This window comes from Cyprinodon variegatus, unplaced genomic scaffold, assembly GCF_000732505.1.
Source record: "Cyprinodon variegatus isolate N-32 unplaced genomic scaffold, C_variegatus-1.0 Scaffold191, whole genome shotgun sequence".
Lineage (NCBI taxonomy): Eukaryota > Metazoa > Chordata > Actinopteri > Cyprinodontiformes > Cyprinodontidae > Cyprinodon > Cyprinodon variegatus.
The window spans coordinates 457,888-472,514 of record NW_015150644.1 but is presented as its reverse complement, the minus strand read 5'-3'; the positions used below and the strand labels follow the sequence as shown (position 1 = coordinate 472,514).

General features: G+C 39.2%; 1 protein-coding gene across 8 annotated transcripts in view; it reads right to left on the bottom strand.

Annotated features, from left to right (window-relative positions):
* rbfox3 (RNA binding protein, fox-1 homolog (C. elegans) 3) overlaps positions 1-14,627 on the bottom strand; it is a 548,753-nt gene that overhangs the window by 166,147 nt on the left and 367,979 nt on the right. The window lies entirely within an intron of this gene.

Below are 14,627 nucleotides of genomic sequence, written 5' to 3'. Positions count from 1 at the left end.
CAGGTTGGGTCCGGATTAGCAAGCAGGTGGGTCCTAATCTGTGACCTCTGCTCTATTCTAATCTCCAAAGAGGTCTTTGGCCAACCAAAGATTAATCCAAATCAAGTTTTGTCCTTAAGCCAGGTAGGTCACCTGGCTTGACATGGCATATGAGTTGCTTCAGACAGGATGTGACAGCTGAAGCTCATGTCATGGAAACAGCTTATTTGAGGTATTTCCATTGTGCATAAACCTTTTTTTAATCACAGTTTTTCCTTCCACTTCATTTTTATATGAATCTGCTTTGATATGCAATAGCACACTTAACAGCCAATTTCTTTTGCAGAAAAATAATTTCCTAACAATGTTAATAAAACTTAACCATGTCAGTATTCTGTTACTGAAGACATAAATAACAAAAATTTGCCTCTAAAATAATAGATTTAACCTGAAAAATCTTCCCCCCGTTCAGGGAGGGTGGGTTTTAAACTAAGAAGTTCTATTGTTTAAGATTTCTTTCTTTGTTAGAACATTTTTAACTCATTTCACCAACTTTCTCTGTTCATGCTGGAAGAAAAATCTTTTTTTTTGGGACCAGTTCGATCCCAGAAGTTGAACATCATAGGCTGCAATTTGGTCTGGAAGAATCCAGGCCTGCTGTAAAGATCACAGTTTTTTCAGTGTGTAAAAACAAGTTTGCCAAACTGATTGAAAACAGACGACTGCTAAGACCTTTATGTTAAAAAACCAGCCAGAAAATCAAAGGCCGTTCAAAGCCAGGCCACACCCACAACAGCTTCTGCTGATATAGATTTTTTAACGGGAAAAACTCAACAGGGCTGATTTAGTCAGAAGTTCTGCCACAAAAAGTTACTTAAACTTAACTGATTTGTTCTAAACTTTTGGGAAAAGAAAAAAAGAACAAACATTTTCAATATAACTGCCACCTAATTAATAAAAGGGAATAAAAGTGTAGCCAGCGTGTCTCAGCTTCTAATTGCAGTTTTTTACAAGTTGTTTCACATTAGTCTTTAACAGCTTGGCGCATTCTTAAACACCAACTTTTTACGTAAGCAGCAGTATCTTCCCCGGTCCCCTGCTGTGTTGTTTTTATTTACCTATTAAATATTTTATCATGGCCCTAGTTTCATGAAATGTTGCACCGATAAATAAGCTTACTGCAATAGAACATGTGATATTCCCGTCGGAAATGCACTGGAAGAGAGAAGCTACGGCTGCTGAGTATCTTAAGATTGCGGCAGCTCCTTCCCACCTCTGCAACTCTCTGCTTCAACATGGACACAGCTCCCCCATCAGGACGAGCACCATAGTTTGAACGCCACAAACGGGTCAGAATCATACCGGACTTTATACCGCAACATGCCTTTCACTAACATTTAGAGATGTTTCCTCCTCCTAAAAATCATCATGGGTGGAAGACCGCAGAAGCTGTAGGGGAGCACTCCTTGTAGGGCTCTTTATGCAGAAATAAAAAAGCTGTATAGTCTATTGATGGGGATTTTTGTTGAGGAGCACTGAGGCATTTGGAGGGGCACCCTTGAAGTGCCCCTCTGACAGGCTTCCTCATTATCTTGCATCTACGGCGTGCCAGGCGGCGCCGCTGTAGGAGGGGGCACAGGGATGCCTCCATCAGCCTCCCCTCTGGGTACCCAGAGAGCGAAGGGTTGCGCTCCCACTAAAGGTCCGCTGATTATATCTCAGGCCCAGAGCTTCGGGGATCCTCACTAATTAAAGGTTGTGTCATATCTGTTAGAGATAACAAACCTATGTTGCTCATTTTTTCTTTTCTTTTTAAACCGTACCCTCCGTCTGCTCTGAAAGTCATGGCTTGTTACAGGCTTGGTCTGATTTCAAGGCTGTCCAGCGTAGAGCACCCAGAACGTGGGGGTTTGGGGGGGGGTTACGGTTTAACCTGCCCTCACCCATCTCAGCATGCCAGCGGTGTTGTGGAGACATCAGGGATCCTTTGTCTCGAGGCATAATTAAAGCCCTCGTTCATTATTTCTTCACTTTGAGCGCAGATCTGAGTAATTAGGAAGCAGTCCATGGGGTGGGGTGGGGGGGCAGCTTTCATCCACACGTGCACAAACACAATGAAAAACTAGCACACAGTCACATGTGATGCAGGAGGATGCGAGTGCTCTCCTTCAGTCTTTGCACCAAATGAGCTGAATTCATCTCACACCTATCCATGGACGCCAATACCTGACACTGAGTGAAGTATCCTTTTTCTCTCCCTGAAGCCGTCAACTTGTAATGCATTGATTAAAATTTGAGATTAAATGGACAGTTAGGCAATGGAAGGGGAAGACTTTTAGTTGAGACCCCAGCTCTTGCAGTGTTTTCCAGCTGGAGCACTTGCCTCTCTAATGCATTTTGAAACAGAGCTTGGCTTTTATGTGGTGTCATTCATCCTCATATGTCTTCGCCTCCCTGCGTCTCACGATCACGGTTTCTTTATGGCAAACTAATGCAGCCGGTGCTAAGATCAGCAGGTTGGCTGCGGCTATCGCTCACCCACTTCTGGCCAGATATTAGGGACATTTCAAAAGCTTCTATCGGAGAAGGCAGAGAAGGAGCCGAGGGGTGCTGGCTGTACCTCCCACACAGTCATATATCAACCTCCATACCACACCAGCTGCCCCTGAAACACTTATATATGCATACATCCAGCCATGCTACGTGGCTTCACTGACGAGACAAAAAGGAGGGGGGGTGATGGAGCTTTATGGTAATGGACAGTCCTTGTCGATACATTGAGCGTTTTACCACCCTCTCATCCAAAGGTCCAGTGTGCTTGTGGCTACAAAGCGTCCAGGCCAACGCCAAGAAAGACAGGGAAGAGTGGTGTTGGAGGGGGGGTACCTCACGCCCTGCTAGCCCCGCAGGCCGAGTGAGGCTATGATGGAGCGAGAGCTGACAGGGCAGAGAGACGACCAAGCATGGAAATCACATCAGATCAATGATGAAAAATTCAGAGGCGGCAAGAATCGCTTGTGGGGATGATGTCACATGATGCATGTAAGCGTGTGGACTCCAGGATGTACATGGTGAGGCTAATGTGTTAGCTTGGGAACTCTGATTTACTCATTATGTCTTCAAGGATTGGAACAAAACGCCTCACTTAAAGAAAGATACGACCACATGTATAATTCGTTTGGTTTTTATAATGAGTACATTGTCTCTCAGGGGGGGGCGCAAAGAGTCTGAGAAGTGACTTTAAACCCAGAAACACCCTTATTGACAGTTTGACATCATTCAAGTTTGTTTTTGGTACCCATTTAACTTACAGGCACTGACAAATAGTCTGAAGACAAACCAGTACATTGATCTGGAAACAATCAGCACAGTCCAACTATTTAATTACTGGAAAGTTTATTGATTACTATTTTTTCCGAAGATTAACTAAACCAGACCCTGTTGGTCAGATGAGACAGGCGTGATCTTTGAATTCAATAACACCTCAAAACACATCCAAACATATCAGCCTCTGTTTACAATCATTGAAGGTGGAGTAGTTTACTAACCCTAGTACGACCAGTTTTACATTAGTCAAGAAGTACATGGTAAGACAACATCTCAATAAGAATTTATGTTAAAACACAGATTAAAACCTACAGTATCGTCTTCTGTTCCAGCCTTCCTTTGCTGGCTTCTTGAACCTTTTAGATGAGTCTCTTCAACACACCTGAGGCATAATTACCTCCTCAGTGTGCGGTCAATGTTCTCCAGAGTCCTGCTAATGACCCAATTATTTGACTCGGGTGTATTGAAGCTCAGAAACATCTAAAAGGTGAAGGACACTGGAACTTCAAGATTGGTTTTGAATCAGGCATTAAAAAACTTAAAAGATTTTCCAAAACCAGCTCAAAGTATTGGGAAATTCTGTGGTGTGGGTGGAAGTAACGGGCTAATCATTGTCGTGTGGGTCACTACTTCTTTATGCAAAATCAGATCATTTACTTATTATCCACAGGCATTTTTCAGATCATCGTCGCTCTGGGTTTCAAGATCTACATTCTTGAGTAAACCTGCAAAGAAACATTCCAAAAAAGTAAAAAATAAAAAAAATCTACTGGACTTTGTTTCCAAGTTTGAAGACTTTTCGCTTCCCATCCAGGAAGCTTTTTCAAATCAAAATGTCAGAAACAGCATTGAGTTCCAGGCTTTAGAGACTGGGCCAAAACAAAACTTAGAAAACATGCACATTTAACCCTAAAAGGTGGTCCGCTCCTTTGGAATGGGGTTGGTTTTGTTTCTTTGTTAGCCTGTAATACCCTAGCCTCGTGAGACCATCCTGATCTTGCGAGCTTTCAAGGTTTCACTCGCAGATCAGTCTGGAGACTCTCCGTTAAAGAAAATTTGGAGCCGTTCACCAAACGAACGTCCAATCAGCGTTGGCTTTGAGGCGGGTTGAGGTGTGACGCAACGAGAAGCGCAGTTCAGTCTAAAGAACATGGCGGCTTCAGCCGATGAAACTAGCGTTAGCGTGGCTATCGAGCAAGTTTTATCGGAATTACAGAGTATTTCTTCACTGAAAGAAGACCAAAACACTGCTCTGGAGGCTTTTCTCAGAGGAAAAGATGTTTTTGCTCTTCTCCCGACTGGTTTCGGCAAGAGTTTGATCTATCAATTGGCTCCTCTTCGTCGTCGCTCTGTTAGTACGTCATATGCTTCGTTGATCTGATTGGTTTATTTGGCCCGTCTATCACCAACATAGGCCAATCAGCTAACCAGTATTTTCGCCCCTTCCCAAAATTACTTCAACGGAAGATTTCCAGATGGATATGTGGAGCAAATCCATCTGGCGGAGTCAGGTTAGTAATACCCGAAACCTGTCTATGTCTCTGAAAGGGGGTCTTTAAAAGCCTGGAACTCAACGCTATTTCTGACATCTTGAATTGAAAAAGCTTCCTGGATGGGAAGAGAAACGTCTTCAAACTTGGAAACAAAGTCCAGTGGATTGTTTTTTTTTAACTTTCTTGGAATGACTATGAACTGGATGACAGAGAATCTTTGCCAGCATACTGCAAAGAAACACTTGAGCCATCATTTCAGAGGTTTGGTCCAAAATGATAATTATACCATAATACAAAGACAAATCAAACGTATATCCCAGAAGCATGTTGCCTGTGCCTTACAGCTGAGAGTGGACACTACACTTAAGAATGACTACAACATCAAAATATTATAATAAAGTGTACAAACTGTTTTTCCTTAAAATGGGATAGATCTAAAGTATAAAGTAAAGTAGTCAAGTATTTAGGTACTTACAAGCAGAACTGAAAAATCACAGATAAACTACTTTTTTTCCCCTTTTAAGTCCCACACACCAAGCAAGCAGCACTGTAATCATGCTATTGCTAAGTTTAGTACCAATCAATAAGTCAGGCCAATGTTCTCCAGTCCAATCCTCAGGGTCCTGAGAGCTGCTGCTTCCTTCTTCTGCCACATAGTTAATTGCATTCACCTGTTGTCTGGGCCCTAAATCAGTCCCCGATTCGCTGCATAGATTGAATACTCTGGGGAAGCTGTGTAAACCAGCAGTCCTTTGGATCCTGGGGACTGAGGCGGCAGACAGGATGTGCTGCCTGACAAGCACATTTAACATATCAGGTGTTCTTTATGGACAAAATGTCCCACAATTCAGATCTGTCCAAAGCAATCATTCTCAGAATCTACCATCCTCATGCATTTCACTTTTCATTGACGTTCTGTAAAAAGAAAAAAGAAAAAAAAAGTACCCTCAACCATAATGGCTTCAGCCCAACGCCAAGTCAATTACATAGATTGGTGCGGTGACATAAAGTGTATTCCATTTGGGAGCAGATTGGTCATGCCCAGTAATGTTCCCTTCCAGCAGGCATACCTTTGACCATTACTCTAAACAGGCATTTAGGGAACCAGAGACCTATTTCCCACCACTGTGAATGCCGGTGTGTCTCCCAGAGGGGTCAGGGGTTCACGCTGCTGCTACCATGCTCTCATATTTAGCAGCGGCAGGTGAGAAATGGTACATCAATACTGTCAGACGCACTGGGCCACAGCGGCCTCCTGCACACACATATCATATTAGAGAGGAGCGTAACAAACCACAGCTAGGCCCGGAGGTGTCGGGGAATGTGTGAACACACGTGTCTGTGAATCTACGACCGGCGGAGTCAGCCGTGCCTCGGCTGAGCACAGCCGACGAGTTTCTGCTGGAATTTTAAAACACATCGGGAACTTTTGGCATCTGTTCTGATTTCCTGTTGTTTGCTTTGCCAATTTCAGAATGTAAAGGATAAGATGTTCATAATGTATTTACCTTCAGAGCTTGATACGTTCAGGAGGTAAATGTTTTGAAAAACAGTCAAATCCAAAATCTATTAGGCAGGCTATTTTTTCTACTAAATACCAACATAGGGGCTACGTTAGAGTGGCTAATGTTGTCCTGAACTATCTCTATAGTTCTGCTGCTATAGGCTTAGACTGCTGGAGGACATAGGGACCCCTTTTTCATCATTCTGCTTCATTCTATCTCTATTCTCCCACTCTGCAGAATCTGTTAGTTCAATCTCTAACGTTCTGCTCTCTCTGCTTTTTCTCATAGTAGCTTCATCTGGTCTGTTCCTGTTTGGCTGTGACTCCATCCTGGAATATCAGCTGTGCTGCTGCCATCAACACCTTTGTTTCTAGATGTTGGAGCTTGGCCTGTTTTCCAGTGTAGTCCTGTTTCTCTGACTGTGACTAACCGGATGTGCTCTCTTCATCCTCTGACATGGGAGCTGGCTCGGAGCTCGTCTGCCTGGCTGTGTGTTTCCTGGACGGGGCCGCCTTTTACAGTTGCCTTTTGCATCTATGCTTCTTTTTCTATGTCTGCTTCTGTCTCCTTGAACCCCAGTCGGCCTCAGCAGATGGCCGCTCACACTGAGCCTGGTTCTGCTGAAGGTTTCTTCCTGTTCAAAGGGAGTTTTTCCTCTCCACTGTCGCTACAAGCATGCTCAGTGTGAGGGATTAAATTAAATGTATTTACCCTTAATTTGAGTCGGCAAATAACATTAATTGCCAATGGGATGAGGATATTTACTCTTAAAATAAGATAATTAGATAATATGCACTTGAAATAAGACAATTAATTTGTTTTTTCTTATTTTAAATGTGAATTGTCTTATTCCATTGGCAGTGTCTCACTTACCCCCTAAATTCAAGAAAAAATGCACATATTTTAAGAAAAAATGACTTATGTAGATTTAGATTTTTTCCAGTGTGCTATAGAAATAAACTGAATTGAATTAAAATCCATCAGCAGATTAACAAACAAAAATGAAATATTTACTATGGGATGTCAAAATGGTTTTCTAAAACCATATTTCAACAGTCTCATAAGCAAAATAAAGAAATATAATTTTATAATCCAGATTGAAGTCTGTGACCTTTTACATTCATATACATCCACCAACTTTTGCATTAATATTCATGCCTATAAGCTCCTATGTTTTTATTCGTGCCCTCAAACTTAAGTTCGTGTATTAGCGGTGAAGTTTCTCAACTCACCTTTACAAGCTATAAGGAGAGAAAAACATACAATCGCAGGCAGTTTTCCAGACTTTACACAAGTCTGTGCATGAGACCGAAGCCATCAAACAAGCTTGCTGCAAGAGAAAGATGTTCTGAGATGAATAACTTGATAAAGATAAATAAATAAATTCTACCACTGGCTTAAAATGATTTTCAGAGCTTTATATCGTCTGATTATTTACACACTAGGTTTGTTTTGTTTGATTCAAAAGTTAGAACAAAGAGGAGAAGCTGAAGACGGTTTTTTATTGATTTGCTGGCACTAATACTAAAGCGCTTTGCTTGATTTTTAAAAAAAATTATTATTATTATATATTGCTGAGCAAAACTGAGAGAAGCGGACTTTGGGTTAGTTTTTCTTCAAATGTTTTGATGCCCATCAGGAGTCTTTGTCAGTTCTGTCAGCTCGTTCTGACAGAACTGAGTACTGATGTTTTTAAGCAATATAGAGGTCCATGCAGGTCAGATCCAAAGCTGTCATTTTCCTGGATTGTTGGAGTTTTATTTTGAGAATTGGTTTCGAATTTTGGCCATTTGAATCATGATGATTATGCTTTTGTAATCTCAGGAGTAAGTTCCAGTACTGAATTGTAGATGCCTGGAAGCTAAAACCAAAATCAAACTGGAAAAAAACATCTAGAAATAAGTAAAAATGTCTTAAATTAACAGTATTAACCCTTAATTTGAGTAGGTAAATGATGTAGTTTGCCAATGGAATTAGTATTTTTACTCCTAAAATTGATATAATTAGATAATATGCACTTGAAATAAAACAATGCAATTGTGTTTTCTTATTTTAAATGTAAATTGTCTTGTTCCATTGGCAAAATGTTGCTTTTACCTCCTCAATTCAAGAACAAATGCATTTATTTTAAGAAACAAATGACTTATCTAGATTTTGATTTTTTTCCAGTGCATCCCCCTCTTTTTAGAGATGGCTTTTTTTTTTTTTTTTTTTTTTTTTTTAACAAAGATGGCTTCCTTCACCCGTTTCAAACCGTCTATAATTTAATCCCCAATGTTACAATTTTGCCTGAAAAAAGCATTACAGTGGTATTTCAATTCTGATTTTGGAATTTTATTTATGTGATTCAAAGCTTACACTGCAAAAAATGGAAATCTAAATGAGTAATTTTTGCTTAAATTAAGTGCATTTTTTCTTGAATTGAGGAGGTAATTGAGATACTTTGCCTATGGAACAAGACAATTTACATTTAAAATTGACTTATTTCAAGTGCATATTATAATAATTATCTTGTTTTAGGAGTAAAAATACTAATTCCATTGGCAAATCATCTTATTTATCTACTCAAATTAAGGGCAAGTACACTCAATTTAAGAATTATTTTACTTAATTCTATAGGGTTTTTGTAGTGTAGAAATTCCAGCTTGAGTGCACTGCAAAAAATGGAAATCTAAATAAGTAATTTTTGCTCAAATTAAGTGTATTTTTTCTTGAATTGAGGAGGTAAGTGAGACACTTTGCCAATGGAACAAGACAATTTACATTTAAAATAAGAAAAAAACTATTGCTTTTTCTTTTTTCAAGTGTATATTATCTAATTATCTTATTTTAGGAGTAAAAATATTCATTCCATTGGCAGATCATCTTATTTTGCTGCTTAAATTAAGGGTAAATACACTTTATTTAAGACATTTTTTACTTATTTCTAGATGTTTTTTTGCAGTGTGGATTTCTGCAGTGAGCCCTCACTGCATACAGGCTGGTTTATCTCAACTTAATAAAGAGTCAAAATCTAGATAAGTAATTTTTTCTTAAAATTAGTGCATTTGTTCTTGAATTGAGGAGATAAAAGAGAAATTTTGCCAATGGAACAAGACAATTTACACTTAAAATAAGAAAACACAATTGCATTGTCTTTTTTCAAGTGCATTTTATCTAATTATCTTATTTTAAGATTAAAAATACTCATTCTATTGGCAAACTATTTGATTTACCTACTCGAATTAAGGGTAAATACACTTAATTTAAGACATTTTTACTTATTTGTCGATCGTTTTTCCAGTGTGATCAGCTGACCAATCAGAACCAGTAAGTGGTACAGTAATTAAAATGGATCCTTCCCAGTCAAATGCCAGCCGGATGGAAACCCAGTTCCCTCCAACTTCCAGCCACTGGCCTTCTCCTGGGCGTGCATTTGTTTTTACTCTGACTTCACCTTTTTCATTGAATTACAAGTCTGACAGGTCTCTTTAGATCTTGATGTCCACAAATTATGACAGAAAGAATATTTTAGTACAAAGATTGATGTCTACACTGCAAAAAATGTAGATCTAAATAAGTCATTTTTTCTTAAAATAAGTGCATTTTATCCTGAATTGAGGAGATAAATGAAACACTTTACCAATGGAACACAACAATTTACATTTGAAATAAGAAAAATCAATTGCATTGTCTTGTTTCAAGTGCATGTTATCTAATTAACTTATTTTAAGTGTAAAAACACTCATTCCATTGGCAAACTATCTTATTTACCTGCTTAAATTAAGGGTAAATACACTTAATTTAAGACATTTTAACTTAATTTCAGATTGTTTTTGCAGTGTAAAAATTTATTGTACGGGAACACTGGAAAAACGATCTAGAAATAAGTTAAAATTTCCTAAATGAAGTGTATTTACCCTTAATTTCAGTAGGTAAATGAGATAGTTTGCCAATGGAATTAGTATTTTTACTCTGAAAAAAAGATGATTAGATAATATGCACTTGAAGTAAGACAATGCAATTGTCTTTTCTTATTTTAAGTGGAAGTTTTCTCGTTCCATTGGCAAAATATCTCTTTTACCTCCTCAATTCAAGAACAAATGCACTTATTTTAAGAAAAAAATACTTCTTTTCCAGTGAAGAGTCAAGGGCCCATCAACACTGCAAAAACGATCTAGAAATAAGTCAAAATGTCTTAAATAATGGACATTTACCCTTAATTTGAGCAGAAAAATAAGAGGATTTGCCAATGGAATGAGGATTTTTACTCTCAGAATAAGGAAATTAGATGATATACACTTGAAATAAGACAATGAAACAGGGTTTTTCTTATTTTAAATGTAAATTGTCTTGTTCCAATGGCAAACGGTTTCACTTACCTCCTCAATTCAACAAAAATCACACTTTTTTTTAGGAAAAAAATTGCTTATCTAGGTTAAGATTTTTTCCAGTGAAGGAAAGTGGAGAAAATTTAATTGGCTCCTACTGTAGAATTGCTTTTGCTCTCATCTAGCAAGGAAATATTTAACATATTAATGTTAATTTACATTACATTGTGCATTTTAATGCATGTTTCCTGCCTCTTGGTCAGGACTCCTTTGGAAACGAGGTAATCAAACTCAATCTTGGTTAAATATAAAAAACATCTGGACAACTTTGACATTCTCAGTAAATGTCTACAATAAAACAAAAATGTGTGGACTTATATTTGACGTGTGTAATATGTAAAACCATGCGATCTAAACATGCATGTTTGAACAACAAGCAATAAAAAGCTGAAATCAACCTTGGGGCCCCTCAGATAAAAAGGCAATATATGGACCCGCTGAGCCGTTGCTGCTGCTCTCCACGTTGTGGAGGAATAGTTTTTATGCGTTCCTGGTTTTGTTTGTCATTTTGCTGTCAGAGTGTGAAACGCTAACAGCTCTTGTTGCAAACTCAAGCTGAAAAAGTCACATTTAGCTCTTGTGGAGAAAAAAAAAATGAAATTTGCAACCAGAAAGCACCGAAAAGAAGTATTTGATCCGAACAGGAAAACGTAAGAAAACATAAACTTTCCATTAAGAATACTGAGCCCTGTTCTGGATATTGAATTTAATTGTTTATATATCAGTTTGGATGAGGAAAAATATGTCATTTTTTCTTAAAATAAGTGCATTTGTTCTTGAATTGAGGAGGTAAAAGAGACATTTTGCCAATGGAACAAGACAATTTACACTTAAAATAAGAAAAGACAATTGCATTGTCTTATTTCAAGTGCATATTATCTAATTATCTTATTTTAAGAGTAAAAATACTCATTCCATTGGCAAACTATCTCATTTACCTACTGAAAATAAGGGTGAATACACTTAATTTAAGAAATTTCTACTTATTTCTAGATCGTTTTTGCAGTGTAAGTTTACCTTTCAGCTCTTTGTTCTGGTTTTGTCGATTCGTCTGTGGTTAAATAACCCCTCCACCAACGTTTCTACCAAAACGCCTCTCATGAAGGGGCTGCTGAGTGTGTTATGTAGCACTTTTTTTAACCATGTATATTTTTGTGGAGTTTGGTAAGCTCCTCTTGTGTTTTAGGATCTTAAATAGAAGCTCTAAATATAAAGTCTGAGTGGGCGTTTGCCTCTGCCTCCCTCCCAGTGTGTTTCTCTCCCGTCTTTGTATCTCTGCCGGTGCGTCTCTTGCTCTAAATGTTGTTTTTTGTGTGGTGAAATAAAACTCTCAGTAGTAGAATGAAGCGCCTGCAGCGTCTGCTGCCGTTACCTAACACCCACCCTGCCCTCTGACCACATCAGCAGCTACATGCATAATGTCCGCCACGCCGTCCTGCTGCACAGCTATTTCCCTCACCATCATAGCTACAGGGAACTTTACATTCACAGACATTTCCCTCGGACGTCTTCCCGCTGGAACGGAACGGCGGCGGCTGGAAGAGGAAGGAGTTTCGGAAGATCTGCCCAAAGGACATGGAAGAAATGTGAGCGTAATATCTCTGAATCATGAATGTAATATTATCCGAAACCATAATGCTGCGATTCCTGCTCAATATTTTAAAAGCTGTCTGGTTTTTATGCTGCCCTGTCGAAGCTATAATATCAATAGTTCAACGGAAGGTGTTAAAGTGTCAAACTCGGGAAGGAGCGCATCCAGGAGAGAGAAAATTACAAACATACATATACAGACGTGAAGGTGTCATATAGGTAAATGTTACGGCGCGGCTCCCTCGGCGAGAGCGATTGTTTTTCCTGGTCAAGCATGTCTGCCGCCATCAGTCACTCTCGTGCTTCCGTATTACTTCCTGTGATGCTCTCTCGTGCTTTCCCTAATGCTTCTTTTTTTTTCTTCCCCCCCATCTCCAAATGCTATCTGTCAGTAGGTGTTGCAGGACTGATAGAGGCTTGTCTTTTGCCTTTCTCATTACAGCGGGGGAGACTAAACCCTGGCGAGCGCAGTAACCTTTCACAGAGACAGAAGGAGCGAGGCATCCACACAGAGCCGGCACCTCCGTCTACTTGACATAACCCTATTACCGCTTCCTTAATTTGTCCCGCCGTGACAACTCGCAGCCAAAGAAACAGTTAAAAGAATGAGTGAACAAAAGCTGCGCTGCATTATGGGGAGCAGGAGGGGGGGGGGGACGATGGGGAGGCTGAGCTGATGCATCAGCCATATTGGATCATTTCTAAACCGCCACCCTTTATCCGGAGGTGGGCCTCCATATACTCCACTTAAATGATAACCCTCTGTTTCATCCAGGCTGGTCGAGGCCTTCGCCTCATCTGAGAACAGCTCAAGCCTGCAGATTTTTTTTTCCACAATCGTCTTTTAAATATAATGCTTCCTTTCTGGTTTAATATTTACAAACAGCATAAAGAAACCTTCAACCCTCTTCTTTGTTTTTCCAAACCTGATCAAAGCAAACTCGCTCGCCGCGGAAATGACAATGCCTCGGAAACAAGCAAACGACTGGCAAAAATGAGTAACAGCTTCAAAATGGCTGATAATAAGAGCAGCTGAAGAGGGAGCTCAGGGGAAGGCGCCAGACACTCAGACAAATGTGACACTAAATCCGGCTTTTTGGCACATCCTCAAGTAAACAAAAGTGTTGATAAAAAGCGATCTTCTTTTGTATGGAAAATCCCACATAACTAATCTGGATCTAAACTCGAAACAGAGACACGATTCAACCCAAATACGGCTGTGCTTTATTTGCAGTCGGGTTTTTTTTGTGGAAATGTTTAACTTTAAAACGGCAGAGTAAACGCTCCAGTTAACTCCTCTAATCAGAACAGATTGTCCCCTTTTTTTATGAAGATACAAAACATTACAATGTAATCCTTTCTCCTCATCTATTTTTTTTTAAATGCCAGTGCAGTAAAACTTGCAAAATGTTAAGACGGGAAGGTGGGAGGGGATTGAATGAAAAAGTCAGTTTATTCATTAGCAAGCTGTAGTTAAGTGCAGTCGCAAATTAGCTCCTCCTGGAGGAGCTCCAACGAGATATGAATGCATCAGCAGAAAAGCTAATCCAAATGTAATCACAGGATTCTGGTTTACACTCAGAGCTTTGGAGGAAGACGCTCGTCGTCGTTTCATTTCCTCGCATTAACAAGATGCACATTCTGTAATGGAGAAAAAAAACTTTTTAACTTTATTCTCTTTAAGGCTCCAGCTACAATATTCTGAATGTTTTATACCTTCTTTTCTCTTTTTTTGTTAAAAAAAAAACCTCATTACACTCAAAAAGTTGTAATAGCCTTAATCCACCACCAGGGAGAGATAATGGCAACTTCTTTAACCGCGAATTAAACAGAAAATTACGCAGTAAAAGGGAAAAAGAACAAAATTTTACACTAATTGAAGCTCAAGTTTTTTTTTTTTAATTCATTCAACTTATTCAGAATATGAGATCACTGCACTAACTGGTAAGGGGTGGCAAATCTGGAGGCACCGATTACGTCCCGCAGACGAGTCGCGAGTTAACGAGTTAATGGGCAAAGTTGGATGAACTGAAAAAGATGCGAGGAACCAATCAGATTTGTTGTTTCCAGCTCAGAGAACCACAGCGGACCGACATCTCCACTTTAAGGACTCTTAAAGGGCCGGTAGTATGTTATGCAACTACATAAAAACAGGCCAAACACTATTTGATTACGATTAATTCATTTTGTATACACCAGCGTCTGTCCTGAATGATCTAGAAATAAGTAAAAATGTCTTAAATTAAGTGTATTTACCCTTGATTTGAGAAGGTAAATTAGATAGTTTGCCAATGGAATGAGTGTTTTTACTTTTAAAATAACACAATTAGATAATATTCACTGGAAATAAGACAATGCCATTG